The sequence below is a fragment of the Scomber scombrus genome, chromosome 9 (assembly GCF_963691925.1).
Source record: "Scomber scombrus chromosome 9, fScoSco1.1, whole genome shotgun sequence".
NCBI classification, from domain to species: Eukaryota; Metazoa; Chordata; class Actinopteri; order Scombriformes; family Scombridae; genus Scomber; species Scomber scombrus.
In genome coordinates this window covers 7,383,362-7,395,761 of record NC_084978.1, presented here as the reverse complement: position 1 = coordinate 7,395,761, position 12,400 = coordinate 7,383,362, and positions in this window count along the sequence as shown.

Genomic DNA, 12,400 nt, shown 5'->3' with positions numbered 1-12,400 from the left:
CCTGAGCAACCGGCAGCAGTAGCAGAGATTTTGAGCAAAGCTGTTAAAGCTGTGGCTTAAAGCTGTTATACATTTTCATATTGGACTTTAATAATAATTTATCAGCTGAGAAGTATCTATTTAAATTCCCAATATGTGGACAGGAGCCACTGGCCAGGTGAGACCAGCTGGTCATCTTGGCCGCTAGCAACATTTTTCATCGGGGAGAACATAATCTCATTAACTCATCTGTGCAGCTTTTCTGTGATTTACTGGTGGCTGTAATGTCTGCATAGTATTTTGATATCTTGCTATAGCAGATTGACTGTAAACAGTAGACTTCTTCATCAACTCATGTTAGACTGAGGGCAGACTGGACACTATGGTGACTCACTACTGCCTCATGAATACAAAGTGGTATTACAAAAAAGCACGAGGAGGGTCAATTCTTATAGCACCTTTTAAATTTCTGCACAAATAACACTGTTTTCTCTCTTTCAAAATTCTCTGTTTTCCTTTTCTTGTCTATCAATTTCCTCCCTGCCTCCTTCATTCTTAATTTTCTTCTTCTGGGTTATTCTCACATATTAAAAATCTGATTTCAACAAATTAAAAAAATGATTAAATGGTTAAACAGTAAATCTATTTGGGGAAACTACAATTACTTTTACAAGCATGAAACATTAACTGATATGTTTGCTGAGTAGTGTGACACCAGAAGAAAAAGAATGATTTGAGTTAATTAACAGCAGGAGGCAATAATTAGTTTATAGATAGACAGTAGCTTCACACACTGTAATTAACAACCAGACGTGTTTTTTTATTTATTTTTGTTTTGTTTGTTTTTTTTAGTTGAGTGATGCAAATGAACATGTTCATGGACACTTTTGGGAGATTTGGCTGAATATTTACAGGAGTGATTAATAATGAAGCCATAACTTCTAAATTTGACACGTAAGGCTGTAACAAGTACTCTACTCTACTTAATTAATGGCTGTTGACAGTCATTGTCCTGATATTTTTTTCCCCGATTAAAATAACCAGCAGTACTTTGATTTTACTGATTTAACTGATTCAAAACAGATTAGCACATGCACAGTCTTTTTGTTTAGTTGACAGCTGAGAGCTAAGCTTAGTTATCAACATATAAAGTTGTTATGGTGAATGATTTAACCAAGTGGCACCACCATGGCTTAAGGCTGAAGTCAATGTGGAAGTACCTTAAAGTGTAATGCCACTGATGGCTGGTAGATGCTGGCTTGCTGGCTGTAAAAAAAAAAAAAAAAAGAAAACCTGGCTCCAATTGGCTTCCAAGAAGTGTCCCAATGGCCCCATTTAGTGACATACTCATCATATACATACATATGTTACATATTCATATGTACATATATATGTTATTGGAATACTAATACTGATTCAATGATGTATGCATGTAAGCTATATTTTATTGTTGCAATGGCGGACTTAATCATGAGTAAAAAAGTACAATATTTACCTCTGAAATGAAGTAGAATAGATGTAGAAAGTACCTCAGCACCTACCTTATTTTTTTATTTCTTTCTTCTGTGTTTATGTAGATGAAAGCCACCTTGTTTTTCATCTATCTTTCAGTATTGCCATCTTTAAAAGACATGAATGTGGCTTTTTTCAGTTTTTTTGGGCTTATAAGAAGTATGAAATTGCAGTATGCAACAAACCTGAATCCTCAAAGTTGATTTCTGGTGATATTTGGCTCTAAATGTCAAACCTCAGTCAGAATCTACAAAGTGTTATCTTTTCACCATTTCTGACTCCGAATTGAACGTCAAAAATAAATATAAAAACCTAACTGACCCTTTGCGAGATAAATACCTTGTTAAAAATCTTTTCCTTGCTAAAATGTTTTATAAAAGTTTGTGACATCTCCAGCATTGTCTGAAACAAACAAGGTCTTTATTTTTTTTTATCCCATAATAACTGTCCCTGAAGCAGCCTTTCTTTGAACATCTCACAAAATATCGACCTCGGCATGACTAACTTGTGCCTCAAAAAACTCCACTTTTATCATGAGTTAAAAAATTCGATCTCCTCTAAACACTTAGGAAAATAAGCATTTATCAGCTTTTTAGCTACTAATTCCTCCTTTACCACTGATGTGTAAAATCACCATCCACTAACACATTTTAGGCAAGTCTGCCTATAAACAAACTTTAATTAAAGTGATCATTTTTCATCACCTAATCATTACAAATTAGATGAGCCTAATCAGTCTTATAAATGAAAAAACAAATGAAGGCTGGTTTTCTCTTGTGAAATGAAAACTGTTTGTGTTTTACTTGGTAAAACAAGTCAATCAGATGATTCAGGTGAGCAGAATAATGATGTGTTTTGTTTTGTTTTTTCTGTTGTTTTTTTGGCTTAATTAATCATACAGTGTAGACAAGAGGGAACAGCTGCTGGCGCTTTTACAGTATGCTCTACTTCCACACCTTCTTCCATTTTAAGCACAAAGTCCCTGGCACAGATGTATCAATCCCATTCCTGATTCCCCCCAAACTCCATTTTGATTGTTTCCTCACACCCATGAAAGTAAGACTTCAATAAGCACCTGAACAGACGCTGGTGATTCCCTGGGATTTTACCTCCAATCTCTCTCTAATCACAGTTTCACCCTCCTGTGAAACCTCTCTGCCAGCCCTCCCTCCTACCAGCAACTACAGTATCACACTATCACTTTATAGCTTCTCCACACTGATCTTAAGTCTTACTCCAGGCAAGCTATACTTTTATCCTACATCAGCCACCGACGTCTCTTCCTCTGTCTACCAACAGATTACCCCGGCTCCTCTTTTCCTCCATCTCTCGCCCTCCAGTAAACTTGTGACACCAATATCAGTTTCATAATCCACTTTAGGGCGAGCTTCTGTGAGATCTGAGACATTACACCCCTCAAGCTTCACTATCTAATCCTCTCTGTTTAGATCAGCTGGCCCACAATACACAGGGTTTTGTTGTTGGAGCTCGTAGTTTGTCTGCAGGCCACTGAAATGTACGATCTCTTTGTAATGCTACGTGGTGCCCTGCTTTTAACCAGGGTGTTCAGTATTTTACCTCCCATTAGCCCTGTGTGCACACTTGCTTCTCTGCATAATCTCTGCCTAATCTTGTCATTTGCATCAACATTATACACTCCTGAAAGGAGGAGGAATAATAAAATGCATGTTTATGATGGTCTGAACAGTGCTTTTGCACAGGCTGAATGAAATGTCACAAGCTTAGGCTGCGTTTCACTTTTATCAAAGACTCATGGGGACATCTAGTGTTGACTTAGGAAAAGTAAGCATGTTATTTTATTATTCTCCCTAGTTACAGATTCGTCTTTTACAACATAATTATTCAACAGATGTTGAAATGTTAAATCCTCATCCAAAGGAATGAGTATGCACATAGACACATATTTTCCAGGGAAGCTGAAGAGGAAAGTTTCTGAAGAGCACAGAGACATTCACATAATTACCTCTCTCTGCTGGCTGTACTCAGTTGTATATCTCAGTAGCCGAATCATCCAGTTCCCCCTCTGTCATGCTCCTGTTATCTGTCTCTTTTCTCCCCTGCTGCTCCGTGCTTTCTCCTGCTTTGATTAGCTACCATTAAGAAGCCACTCCAAGCCTCTCTGCTACCCAACACATTTACAAGTCATAAAGCATTGCAATCAACAAACTCGCAACAGGCCTAAACTCTCCATGCAGGAGACTGGAGACTGCAAAAATGAAACAGAATTCAAATGGCAACAAAGTGGCATTTGACACAGCTTGGAGATGAATGAAAAAGCTGCCAAGGATTTTTGTCTCCAAAGCATCAAAGTCCATGAGAGAGAGAGAGAGACCCTGGGGAGGGGATAGAGCTATGTCCTCTGTCAAGATTGAAGGAATCAGCCCAAACAATTTGGCTGGATAGAACTGGTTGCCACAGCTGGAAACCAAAACAACCAACAACATTTGTCGGTGGTAAGGTGGGGGACCGCAGCTAACTGATGTTTGTCTCCTAATGTGTCTCATCTACAGCTACAGGAAATGATAGGAGGCAGGAAATGACAGGAAGCAAATACAATAAACTGGGTATCAAAAACATATTCACTTTGGACACGCTATTGTCTGATACAGGAAATAGTATTGTTATTTTGGAACATTATTACGTTTTCTCATTATAGACTAAGCAAGGACTTTGAGTAAAGGAGAAAAAACAATATCTCAATCTCAAGTATCTGACGATTATGTTTTAGATATAAAGAAAAAGAAGAATCAAGAATTGTGTGATTGGAAGGGATGTGATAGAGACAGGTGACAAATTAAAGGAAAAAACTGAATAAATTAGTGTGCTACAGCCTTCACTGCCACCTGATGTAAATCCCACTAAGGCAGATTCTGGTCGGCGTGTTAGACATCGTTCTCCATCACCACCAGCAGTATATTTTGTAAGAATGGTTTTCACTCCTCCAGTAGAGTTCAGAGATTTGCAGCATCTGTACTAAGGTGTTTTGACACTGCTCTGGAGGCTTGTGATGGAATATTAAAACACTTGTTTCTAACCTTGAATTTGGTACCTATCTGTGTTTTCATCTTTCTTTTGACTGTATATAGATTTATGTTACAGCCGTCAAATTGCTTTAAACTAAATGAACAGCGAGTGCACGTGTTCTATCTACCAGCAGCACGCACAAACCATTTATGCTTTCCTTATCTCCCTCTTTGCAATGCACTGTTTATTGGCTGTTGAATTAAATTTGCATATTACAATAAAACAGCTCTAAATCAAATGATCCTTGGAACTTGCATAACAGCTGCAAGGAGAATAATATGATGTTTAGAAACACTACACTACCTTTAGTGGATGGTGACAAAGGGTAACGGTAGTTCAGCCAGTAATGTATGCATTAAAATGTAAAATGAGTAATGGCTTTATGCACAGATACAGAATTTATAAACAGTATAAATCCCATCTGAGGGCAGTGTGCTCAAACATGCAGAGAACACCTTTATAAAAGGTAACAATGCTCAGCTACTTAAAAAAAGAACTGTGATCATTTCTTTTTATGGGTCATTTCTAAAGCACATTTTTACAAAGTGCTGCACAACAAAAATAAATTAACAAAATCAACATCATACAACAAAACAGGTGGAGAACACATCCAATACATAAAGTACTGTTGTAAAAAAAGAGCTCATTATGGTTAAGGTTGAGGGTGAGGAAGATTGCAACAAGTCCTCAGAGTAGAATAACACTTGAAAATGAAAAATTACTTTAGAAAAGTAAAGTAATATAAGTCTTTAGAAAGCTTTAACTTCTTTTACAATGCTTTCTGAAGGTTAAGCTGGAGAATTGGTCCCCTTCAGCTATAAGTGGTATATGTTTTTAATGGATTCATTTACCGGAAGATTCCTGTTGTGAAAGATCAGGTAGGCATGCTTATATAAATATAATAAGGGCAAAACCTGAGGTGGATACACACCGCTACCTGTGGATTTACTTATTTTATTTTTATAGCTTGGTTAGATGATCATAATATCATCTTTAAATCAGACAAAACAAAATCAAAACACAAAGATAATGGGAATATGATATGATAATTTACCCGTGATTAGAAAGCATATTCAGTAACACAAATCAAAGGCAAGTTTCAGTCTGCACTGATACCTTATATTGAACTATTTTAACTAGATGGACAACAAAAATCATGCTCCAAATTGATCATCATATTCCTTTTGCATCTCTCTGCCAAGATATTTATTTGGACATGATGACTTTCTCCAACAATCGAACTCCTGATGTGTCCAGTTGTTGAATTCAAAGTAGTTGTAATCAATATTTTTATATTAATAATGGATCCCATGATCGCTTGTTGCTTGAAGGGATGAACCCCCAAGAATTATCACCTGACTCTGTAGTTCCTCCATGCTCTACAGAGCTTTATCCGTGTCGTTTTTGATTGGAAAACCTCTGTTAAACCAACGTTAAAGTACAGCTCCAGCATCAAACAGCAGACAGACAAAGTTAACGACTAACTGGAGAACATGTTGCATAGTGTGTAGCATTAACCACTGAAAGAGCCAGATATTTTCCTCAAGAGTTAGTGGAGATGAAAACAAAGCAAAACAGATGTAAAATGCTATAAATCATAATAAATGAATGAATACATATATTCTAATGTTGCTTGAACATCTTATTTATGCTGCCACTAAAGGGACAAAAAAAGGCCCAAAACAATTATTGCAGGTATTATACTGTAAAGTGCCCATTTGTATATAGCATGTAAACTTAACAGACCAAACATTGTTATCCTTGTAAGTTTGATTATTTGCAGCTTTGGGTTATAATCATCATTTAAAAGATGAAAAATGTTTTTACGTAACCTTGACATCCAAAAAAACTTTTTGAAATCTATACTGCAAGTTGGTCCTTTCCACCATCCAAAGCCTGCAGGATATATATGTATGTATGGGAGGTATTGGAGTTTTTCAATTTGAGCAGTAATACAGACAGCTGTTGTATTCTAGACATCACACCCTACATCTAAAATACTCAAGTCGAGAAGATTGAGGATAAAGAAAGGTGGGAGAGGTACTTATTCGCTGTCACATTTTCAAACCGAGATAAAAATGCCCGAATTTCTCACAGCAGGCACAGTAGTTGGACTCTCATATCCTCTCCTCAATCACTGCAGCGTGCATATGATGTGGAATCTCACTGGACTCTCACTGGAGGAGAATAAGAAATTTAAGATATGGAAAAGATGAGGTGTATAAGAAGTGAGAAAATGGAAAAGATAACTAAAAAAAAGTTACATTTAAAAGAAATAAAACCCCACTTCTTATGGGATGAAGTACTTGTTATTGTGTGTATTATAGTAGTGTAGTCACTCGATTGGGTGGCAGGGATCAGCCAATCAGTGACCCTGTTATCACTTTCTGTGCAAACACTTGCTATGTTTCATTGTAGTTTGTGCTGAAAGTGGATGGGAGAGGGAATGTATTGGATGTAGTATATATTGTAAATAGTTTGCCATCCATAAACCATCCATGCATGTGTGCATTCAGAAACACATGAGTAGACTTGTATGATGTCATCTCTGTGCATTGATGTTATGTTAGTGTTAAAAGACATCATTGAAAATTACATCCCGACTTCCCTGCATTCTTTCCTATGCACCACAGTGGTCACATATTCATTACCAGCTACACTCTGAGATATCAATCTTTCATTACATCTTATTTGTTCTAATAGTTAGCTGTTGATGAAGTACCTTGCTCAAAAGCTCCTGGGCAGTATCAGCTGAAGGGGAGGCTGTTTGTAGGACACTCTGATTAAGAGTGATCCAAAGAGATTAGCAATCTAAAATGCCAGAATTGCACACAGAGATCTGCCAACTGGCCCTTAAAGCCATCATGTGTTGAAACTGTATGTGATCGTGAAGTCATTCAAATTATTGGTTGGTAGAAAAATTACCTTCAACGTAATCTTAATTTCTAGTCTGAAGTAAGTTTTGGATACCAACACACACTGTGCAAAAGTTTAAACTTTTCCAATTCTCCACATGGTGGCTTCAAAAGATAAGCATGGCAGTTCTCTTAATAAAATCCCATGAGAAGTAAGACTAAAACAAATAATGTGATAGTCCTCTCAGTATGTTCCAGCTTCTATTCTTTGTCCATATCAAAACATTGACACTCACAGTAATGATTTAACATCTTTAAAAGTCTCCACAATAAATATAAGCTGTAGTTTTTCTACAAACATTACTCATATGGAGTAAATGGTTTGTTTATTGGAGACTTTTTTTAGATAAAGATTTATTTGCATATGGCACTGCAGAGATGTACGACAGCCGGATGGTGAATGTTATTTCAACAAAGTGGACTACATTGGCTGCGTTCATGGTAATAAAAAAAGATGTCACGTAGTGAAAAAGTTTGGCTCAGTGATGTGTTTTTAATGGTTTTTGGATAACAAAGGAGGTCCACAGCACAGAGGAATACAGTATTTAAGGATTTGGCGACATTGACATACTTCCTAATAGGATCAATTCATTGTTAGTTTTGGTCTTTTCACTGTACTGGTGCCAAATTCTAAAATATTTTACCAATCTTTTAAGGCTGGAAAAAAAAGTTTGGCTACTTGGAGGCTGCAGAAAAAAAGACTGTAAACAACTTTGAAAAACAGTGTAATATCAATACCTAGCAAACTTTTTAGGAAGCAGTGGCTTATTGACGCATCCAGCAAATATGGAGCAAAATTAGCATTTATTGGGTGTTGAGTCCACCTGATAAATGTAGATCTATTTCAATCAGGAGAGACCAGAGAACCAGAGAATGAAGCAAAAAAGAGTTGTTAATTATACAGATGATATTGATGATTAGGTGTTGTCAAAAGTCTCTGGCGCCTGGACTCTGCAGGGAGATTTTGAATCGAAGGAAGGTGTGTCACTGTGCTATTGGTTGGATGTGACCAGGTTACGTATTAATTGATGCCCCAGAAATTACAGCAAGGAAATTATGAGCTGTGAGAGGGATCGGAATAATAGAGGGATGAGAAATAAAATTATAGATGTGAGCAAGCAAAAAGATGGTCTTCCTGACTGAACTTTTGCTAAGCTTCATTTTTCACTCTACTTTTAGCAGCGTTTTGTCTCCAGTCCGCCAATCCCCAAAGAAATATCTGGTTCTTTAATGCTTTAAAAAACACACCAAAACTACAAAACTTTATACCAATATCATTATTGTCCAAAATACCATGTTTCTAAATCTAAAACACAAATAAAATAAAACTAGGTCATACATACATTGAAAAAAAGTTAATTTTGGAAGTTATGTTACAGCTTGTGATGCTACAGTGACTTCCTGTTTACATTGTTGGTTGCGTCTTATTGGATAGTGCTAAATATGTTTCTTTGCAATCGATTTACACACTACTAGTCTTTACCAGCGAAGACATTTATTAAGTTTTAAAGGTGTGACCTGAATTAGCAAATCAGTAGTTTGTCTGTAAGTGCAAAGAACTAGCTGGTGCAACCCAGTCCTCGTGTCTTATTTACCTTCCCCAAGTTCCTGGTTTTTACCACTTCCTAGTTTTTCATTCCAACCAGTTCCCTTTCAGTCATCAGCTTGCATCTCCGGGTAACCACCACCACCACCACTCCAACAGCTACTCCTACAATAAACTGCTGCTGCCATAGTCATTATTCTGTCCACTTCACATCCTGAGCTGCTGACAGATACCCAACCTGGCACAGATTGCTACGGTGTATCTCTAATTTTGTGTTTGTCAACTGTCTGAAACCTGCGGTATGTCTCTTCCAGGTCTAAACCAGACCACGGGCCATAATTATTGTGTGTTCCCTGGTACGTCACCTGGCTCTCGAGGAGAAGCGAGCTCGGTCAGTCTCACTGACTCCCATCACCCGTACAGCTCCTATTCATCTCACTCTCTAAAGGTAGTGTGTGTGTGTGTGTGTGTGTGTGTGTGTGTGTTTCACAGCTCTGTGTTTGTTATTTTCTGCTGGAGATAGGGAGACAGGCAGGAAGGGATGCTATAATACTTTTGTTTACAGCACTGGAAAAAGTGTGTACTTGTCTCTCACACTCTCTTTCTGTGTGTGCGGGCATGTGTGTGTGTGTGTGTGTGTGTGTGTGTGTGTGTGTGTGTGTGTGAGGATGTCAGACGTCAGACTAGACAAACCAAGCATTTATTCCCCGTAGCAGAAGTGTGTGTCATATCCAGGTGAGTGTGACAGATCGGGGCTTCTCTACAGTGACAGGAGAGCCAAGGCCATCTTGCTTGTATTATTCATGAGAGCCGGGGATGTCTCGTTGGCACGCTGCTTTGGCACAACACAGACACAGCAGCAAAATAATGGGATGCTGTAGCTCACTGCTGAGTCATCAGCATCACAGTCTTATAGCAGCACCTAGTGCTCACTGTGTGAAAACTAAACAGTTGGGAGAAGTGCAGCCACAATTGTTTCTTCTTTTGTTGTTTATTTAGCTTATCTTGTTGGGCAAGAAAGGAAAATAAATGTATCCCCTTTTTGAGAAACTGCTCCACCTGAATTTTAAATGCAATGTTAAAACGTTGTTTCTTATTTCACCGCTGTAATGTGAACTGCAATGGCTTTCTAATTACCGTAACACTGCAAGTAAACACTATACTTCTACAAGTTCAGTAAAAGTCAGTAAGCTGACTCTTACAGCTTACTGTTCTTTTGAGATGTTTCTCAGATGCTGCACATTTGGCTATATGTTTGTCATGTTGTTTTTGTAATACATCATTTATATGCTGCCTGAAAAGAGCAGAATCGATCAAATAAATCCTGTCAAGCTTGAAGTCACTTGAGTACCTGAGTTTGAACCTTTTTTGTTATCTTATACTGTAGCCTACATTCAGAGACAGCACTACATTTTAAGCAGATAGATAGAAGACTGATGTAGAAACAGGTGTGCCATATTATTCATAAAAAATATATAAATAAAAATGGTTAATATGAGTCAGGAAGAGAGGAACAGAGCACTCTGACTTTGTAATTTTGTTTCTGGGTGTAAACAAAAGAAGCCACTGTGCAGCTGCTGTATTGATTCCTGTCTCCACAAACTATAAATGTGGACTCAACTTTTCCAGACTGTCTCACATAAAATCAGGACGAGGTCAAAACGGCAGATACATAAAGTGACGACACTCGGGCCAACTGACGAAGTTACACCCTTTGCCATGGATGCATAATAACAATCATAATAATCATAATAATAACTCATAATTAGTGGATACAGCATCAGAGGTGGACCATGGTCATTATTATCAAAGTTGATCAGTGGTGTATTAGGCCATGAATGCCACTTCTTTAATTATAGTTCTTTTATTTTTTTATTTATTTAGCCACTTTTAAATAGGAATAACATAACTGTTAACATAAAAACAACTCCACTGACAGACCACAGAGCTGTGTCGTTCCAAGTCTCTTTTAGGTCTAACACTATTCTTACATTTGGAGGCTCTTATTGGAAACCTAAAAACTTTGTTTTAAAACATAATTAAGGGATTAAGAAGGTCCGAACTTTGATAAAATGTTTCTAGAACAAAGCTTTTATTAATAAATGCTCTACCAGAAATTGGCTTAAATTAAGATTAAAGCTATTAAAACTATAACTTGTACGACATTTCTGTGAGCTGATTTATGATTCATGTTAATATTCTGATCCCCTGACATTATCTATGTATTTACTATTAGTTTACCATGCTGTTTGTTAATAATTCAGTTTAAAGAAATGAAGAAACCATTTCCAACTGTGAAAAACAAAATTACTGGGATGAGTTCATCCTGCACATGCGCACCACAGACTTCTGTCAGCCTATCAAGCTGGATAAGTTCTGGTTTAGCCCTCAGTTAACTTCTTGAATGGGGATAAAATTATTTAATAGTGCAGCTCTTCTAGACTTTCCAAATGTTACTGGACCAAAAGGATCAATTTCGGATGAAACATGTCATTTTGTGGCGGCTGTCACACTCAAAAAAATAACCCACTCTTTTAAAGCTGCTTCTCTTCTCGTGATTGTGTGTAGGAAAAATACTTTTCGGGCCCCTGAGGCAGGCCAGCTGACAGTCTTGCCTGGGCCCGGGACGAGATAATCTTAGATGGGCCCGCACGCACCCGGATTTCTCTTTTTCCCTTGCTCTTCCTCTCCTCTGCTCTTCCTCTCCTCTCCTCAGTGTTGGGGAAGCTACTTTACAAGCATACCTTGTAAAACTACATGTAGTTCAGCCTGGCAGTAGTTTGAACAAACTACATTTCTACCCCTGGAGAAATGTAGTTTGTAAAACTACAGCTAAAAAAAGTAGCTTTAGCAACTACTTATACTCATTATACTCATTTAACTCAGCGTTAAATAAATCAACATTTGGTGTATATGAAACTAAATATAAATAGCCTACAAAAAAATCACATGCCAGCAGAAATATGCTTCTCAACTCAGTTTTCTACAGTATGTTGGTCAACATACTGTAGGTTCACCATAGACATGTTGGGTAATATAAAGAGAAAATGAAAATCCTACCCCAATACCCACATGTAAATCAGAAATCAATCACATCATCAAAATGTAATAAAAAATGTAATAAAAAACCCAAGGAGGCAGACATATTCTAGATCGGTGTGTCTTGAACAACAATGTTGGCATGTCATGACATGATTAATACCTTTTTTTAATTTTTTATTTAAAATAACATTTATATTATATAGGTCTTTTTTTTAATAAAAAAATATTTCATGTGCAGGTGGTCGAGTGGTTAGAGCACATGCCATATACGCTGCTAAATAAAGGCGTCCATGCCAACAAAATCTTAAAAAAAATAAAATAATAATATTTCATGTTATTGACCAAAATTGTAGTTTGTAAA